Raw genomic sequence first — 5,500 nt, 5'->3', positions numbered from 1 at the left:
CCAGCTCCCGCCCTCGACCGCGCGCATCTCATTCCAGCCCTCATTCCGCGCATTCCAGGCTTCCTCCCTTTCAAACCCCAGGCCGGGGGCGGGGAGAACCCGCCAGCTCCCGGCTCCGCCGCGCTGCCGCGTCCCCCACGGTGAGTGGCCGGCCGCCGCGCCCCTCCGGCCGCGCCGCGGGCGGCTCTTTCCTTCCCGCCCTGGGACCTGCGCGCCGGGCCCGCCGTCCCCCTCTCCCGTCTCCGCTCTCCCGCTTCCCTCCCTTCCGCCCTCCCGCGCGCGCTCTGTTCCCCCCACGTCCCTTCCTCTCCCCGTTGACTCACCCCGCCCAGGAATAGGGATCGCCTGTGCTTTCCCGTCAGTCCCCTTCTGGGAAAACTCCTCCCTCTGCTCCGCCCCGCTCCGCGCACCGGCCACAGCGCGCTGGACACCGCGCACCGGACACCGCGCACCGAGTACCGCGCGCCGGGCGGGGCGAGCTGGGTTTGGGCCCACGCGGAGTCGGCTCCGTCCCGCGATCCGCCTTCATCCCCGCCCAGCCGGTCGGCCCGGGGCTGGAGCCCGGGTCTCCGCTCGCTGACCCCGCGTTGTCTCTGCAGCGCCCTCGCCCGCCTCTCCGGACCTCAGCGGAGCCGCGGCTGGAAGAGCCGCGGGGCTGGCTCCGCGTACCCGCCCACCTCCTCGCACCCTGGGACCGGTAAGACGGCGGCGCGGGAGGAGCTCTCATCCGGGATCGGACTTAGGGGCGAGCCGGGCACGTGGAGTCGCGAGAACCGCGAGGCTGGGGTGGGCGCAAGGGCCAGGAGTAAGGGGAGCGCGCGGAGCCGAAAAGACGAGGCCGAGCCCAGGTCGCCGGCGGCCGAAAAGAGACCCAGAGCCCGCGCCTCTCTTCTGCTGGGCGCCTCTTGGGCTTGGAAAGGGTGTCCTGGCGATTTCAAGCCAAGGCTTTGCGAGAGCGGAGAGGACCTCCGCCAAAGGTCCCCATTTCCCAGGACTTGAGAAGCGTGGTGCGTTCCGTGCTGGAGGCCAGTGAGTCTGGAGAGCAGAGCTCCACAGCCCGAAGCGAACGTTTCCCCGGAGGGAGAGCAGACCCGGGACTCGCGCCTCCGTGCACTTCTGTGTCGAGCGGAGAGGGGGTTCGGGGCCAGACCTGGCAGGTCAGTGATGAGTTCACGTGGCGTGTGACTGTGCCGCCTCCTTAGCTCCGGGTGTCTGAGGGTGATACCTGCTCACCGATGACTCACCTACCTTCTAGGAGGCATGTTTGTTTGTGTTGAACGGGAGCGCCTTTCCACCCGAGAAAAGCGCTGTTTGTCTGTAAGCTGAGTATCTTGGAGGACTAGCGAGATGCCACGTCTCTCAGTGTGTGTTTCCCCCGTGAGGATGTTGTTCCTGGGCGGGACGGTCCTCCCTCCCTGCAGGAGCAGGGGCAGGACACCGAGTCTCTGGTGGTGTCTGTGCCCAAGGAGCTGGCGGTGGCTGTGGGGCTGTGTGGTCCCCAGGCTTCATTCGCCCTGGACCCGCGGAGCTTGAGGGAAGCTGTGCACACCTGCCTCTCGCAGGCAGCTGTCTTTCTGTGGAGGTCGGTTTTGTTCTTGCCTGGAAGAGTTTAGGGAACACGTTGGTAGAAAGTTTAGGGAAGCCGAGATTCTTGCCTTTTGGTGATGGGGTGGGTTGTTGATAGTGAGACTTGGGCATGTTTGTGGGAGGGGTTGGACACCCTCCCCCCAGAAAGAGCTCATTTTGCATCTTGAGATTTGTGTAGGCAGTGCTTTTGTTTGTTTTGATTAAAAATTAAAAAAAAAATACAATTTGTAAAAGTTACTTTCCATTTGCAGTTACAACAAAATACTGGCTATACTCCCCGTGTTGTACAATACATCCTTGAGTTTGTACCTGTCTGACACTCAATAGTTTGTACCCGCCCTCCCCCCCAACCCCCGCCCCCAGCTTGCTCCTTCTACCCCCACTCCCCCACTGGAAACCAATAGTCGGCTGTCTGTATGTGTGAGTCCTATGTTATATTCACTAGTTTGTTGTATTTTTTAGATTCCACATGTGAGTGATATCATACAGTATTTGTCTAGACAGTGCTTTTAAAGTTGGCCCCAAGGACAGGGGAAATTGAACTACTGGTCCAGCTCTCCTTGGAGCCACCTGGGAGTCAAATGGAAGGACCCTCATTCTTGATGACTGACTGAACCACCAGGCACTGGGATGTAGGGAGGGTGTTTTCCTGCCCTCCTAGCGGGGGGAAGGCTGCCTCTGAGTCACTGGGTTGACCTGTGGGGAGGCCCTTCTGGATAGCTGTTTTCCCATCTCTTCCTTTCTGCTATGCTTTCTGTTTTCTCTCCCTTTGGAGTTTTACCACTGGAAACATTTCAGAGGGTGGAACTGGGTGGGGTGAGAGCCCCAGTGCCCAGGAGATGGGCAGAAGTTTGAGATTGACAGCATGTGAGGAGGATGGGGGCCACAGACTGATCCTTGAGTTATCTCTTCATCCCATGACAGAATGCTGTGGGCATCACGTTCGGGGCTTCTTGCCAGGAAGGGCCGAGATGCCCTCAGGTGGGGACTCCCACTGGTCCTCCATCCACCCTGAGGACACAGATATTCTGCTGGGAGCCACCTCCGCCTTCACCTGCTCAGGCCAGGTGTGTGGGTGGGGCTGCGAGGGTGTCTGGTGTATAGGTGTAGTAGAAAGGACTCAGGTTTGGGGTCAGACATAGCAGGGTATAAATCCTGACAGTTACTACCTTTAAGGCTTTGGGTTCAGTTTCCTGATGAGTAATGTGGGAGGGGTAATTAACATCTATCCAAGAAGTTTTTGTGGTGAAAATTCAGTGTTTGCAGAGCAAATTGCACCGTGCAGAAGAAGCCAGTGTTTCCTAACCCTATTTCACCACAGAACCCCTTTATCCAGGAAATTTCCTAACACCTTTGCTAAACCCTGCTCTGTCATTCATGATTATTTAGCAAAATGGATCGAGTGTTTGCTGTGCGCTGAACCCTACAGGTTTCCTGTCTCGGGCTTAGGAACCGGGCTAGCTAGCAGCCCAGGTGGGGGTGGGATTTGGGCTTTGTCACTGAACAGCACAGGGTCTCCGTGTTCAGATTCCGGTCCTGCCTTGCCCCAGGGTGAACTTGCTAAACGTTACAGAACTCTAATGTCAGCACCGAACCCCCTCATATTAAAGATGGGAAGCACTCCCTATGGAGAAGAGTATAGAGAGTCCTTAAAAAAACTAAAAATAGAGTTAGTATATGATCTAGCTATCTCACTCCTGGACATATATCCGGAGAAAACTATAATCGGAAAAGATACATGTACCCGTATGTTCATAGCAGCACTATTTAGAATAGCCAAGACATGGAAGCCACTTAAATGCCCATCGATGGATCTATGGATAAAGAAGATGTGGGATCTATACGCAATGGAGTATTACTTGGCCATAAAAAGTATTAAGTATGAAATAATGCTATTTGCAGCAACGTGGATGAACCAGACATTTTTATACTGAGTGAAGTAAGTCAGACAAAGACAAATACTGTCTGATACCACTTACACATGGAATCTAAAAAAAAATGGTAGAAAAAAACTTTTTTACAAAGCAGAAATAGACTCACAGACATAGAAAGCAAACTTATGGTCACCAAAGGGGAAATGGATGGGGGAGGGATAAATTAGGAGTTTGAGATTAGCAGATACATACTCCTATGTATAAAATAGATAAACAAGTACCTACTGTAGCAAAGGAAACTCTACTCAATATCTTGTAATAAATTATAATGGAAAAGAATAGAAAACATATATATATATATATTTGATATATATATTTGAATCATTTTGCTATACACCTGGAACTAGTACAGCATTGTAAATCATGCTGCAAATCAACTATACTTCAATAAAAAATTTAAAAATAATAAATATCAAGATGAGAAACTGAGGCCCTGGTGGGACCATAACTTGCTTAAGGTCTCACAGCTGGGGAGTGGCAGAGCTAGGACTAGAGCTCCACTCTGGTCCATTCTGATGCCTTCTCTCTCCTGCTCTGGGGGTGGCAATGCCCAGACCACCGGCCAGCTTGGTCTAACAGGTGTGGAGTCTGGAGCAGTCCGCCTGGGCATGTCTCCCGTCTTGTGGCTCAGATAAGCTTGTTTGGGCAGAAATACTCCCTTAGGAACCGTGGAACCTGAGAATGACCTCTGGAAGGGGGCAGGGACTTCAAGAGGTCTTTTTTTTTTTCCTATTTTGCTGCAATGGTGTCATGTGGGATCTTAGTTCCTTGACCAGGGATCGAACCTGTGTTCCCTGCAGTGGAAGCTTGGGATCTTTACCACTGGACTGCCAGGGAGTTCCCTCACGAGGTCTTTAAAATGCACCCGCCTTTCTCCTCCTGGGCCTGCAGGTCACTTAACCAGGTGAGAAGCGTCCCTGTCCTTCCAGGTCTCCTGGGATGCAGAGCGCAGCTGGCTTGGAGCTTCTGTCCCGGCCTTGTACGGGTGACTGTTGCAGAGCATGGCAGTGGAGGATGTGGTGGCTTTCCTGCCGCCGAGGTTGGGCCCGGGTAGCCTGCCTGCCTTTGCCCCCTGTGACCTGTTGCTGGCAGGGGCTGAGACCACAGCTCCCTTTCAGGCTCTGAAATTGTAGCTGAACAGCTGCTGTCGGCCCCCGCCTCCCGGCGGTGTGACCAGCTCGGGGCCCAGGTGGACGTGGGGGCAGCGCTGTGTCGCTGGCACAGCCTCCAGCTCTAGGATCTCATTCCAGCTTTGCCTTGACCTCTCCTGAAATGACAGTTCTTCCTACGTTTCTGGTTTTGCCATGTGGACAGCAGGGAGATTCTGGCCACTTCCTCTCATACTGTTCATGTCCATGGGGTTCTCAGGGCAAGAATAACGGAGTGGTTTGCCGTTCCGTCCTCCAGTGGACCACGATTTGTCAAAACTCTCTTAGGTGGCCCTGCATGGCATGACCCATAGCTTCATTGAGTTACACAAGCCCCTTCGCCATGACAAAGCTGTGATCCGTGAAGGGGGTTAGTTCCCCAGGGGAAGGGTGGTCATCCTCCCCCTCACCCCCCACCTTCTGAAAAAGAAGGAAAATCCTGACCTACAGTGTCATTATTCATCACATCCCAGCTACTCTGGGGGACACTGGGGAGAGGAGTACAAAGCCATACCGCAGCAGCGTCCTAAGGGATCTCGCAGTTCAGTTGCAGAGAGAGAATAAAATAACGTGTATACACAATTTTAAATGAAGTGTCCTCCAACAGTAGCAGAGGACTCCATTAATTAATGAGATGAAGTGTCAAGAAACTGACCCTAGCCTCATGCAACAACAGTGATCCTGGGACTGGCCGGCTAGCTCTTGCCAGAGTTCTCACTTCACCTTCTAGCCTCTGCCTAGCTAAACGTTTCTTCTCTGGAGGCCACACAGTAGAACAGTCTGGTACTTACCAAGCCAGAAGGTCCACTGTTTCTGTTCCCAGTGCTGGGC

The 5,500-nt window shown here is 54.0% G+C and overlaps 1 protein-coding gene across 1 annotated transcript in view; it reads left to right on the top strand.

The window, feature by feature from the left end:
• Window positions 1-331: 331 nt before the first annotated feature.
• Window positions 332-5,500, top strand: part of TEAD4 (TEA domain family member 4) — a 62,301-nt gene continuing 57,132 nt past the window's right edge. Inside the window, exon 1 of the mRNA XM_010845005.1 lies at window positions 332-697. The gene's annotated coding sequence lies outside the window, so the exon portion shown is untranslated. The remainder of the gene's footprint in view (window positions 698-5,500) is intronic.

The sequence above is a fragment of the Bison bison genome, unplaced genomic scaffold (genome assembly GCF_000754665.1).
Source record: "Bison bison bison isolate TAMUID 2011002044 unplaced genomic scaffold, Bison_UMD1.0 scf7180017864213, whole genome shotgun sequence".
NCBI lineage: Eukaryota > Metazoa > Chordata > Mammalia > Artiodactyla > Bovidae > Bison > Bison bison.
Note: the sequence above shows the minus strand (reverse complement) of the source record. Positions and strands in the feature narration are given on the sequence as shown.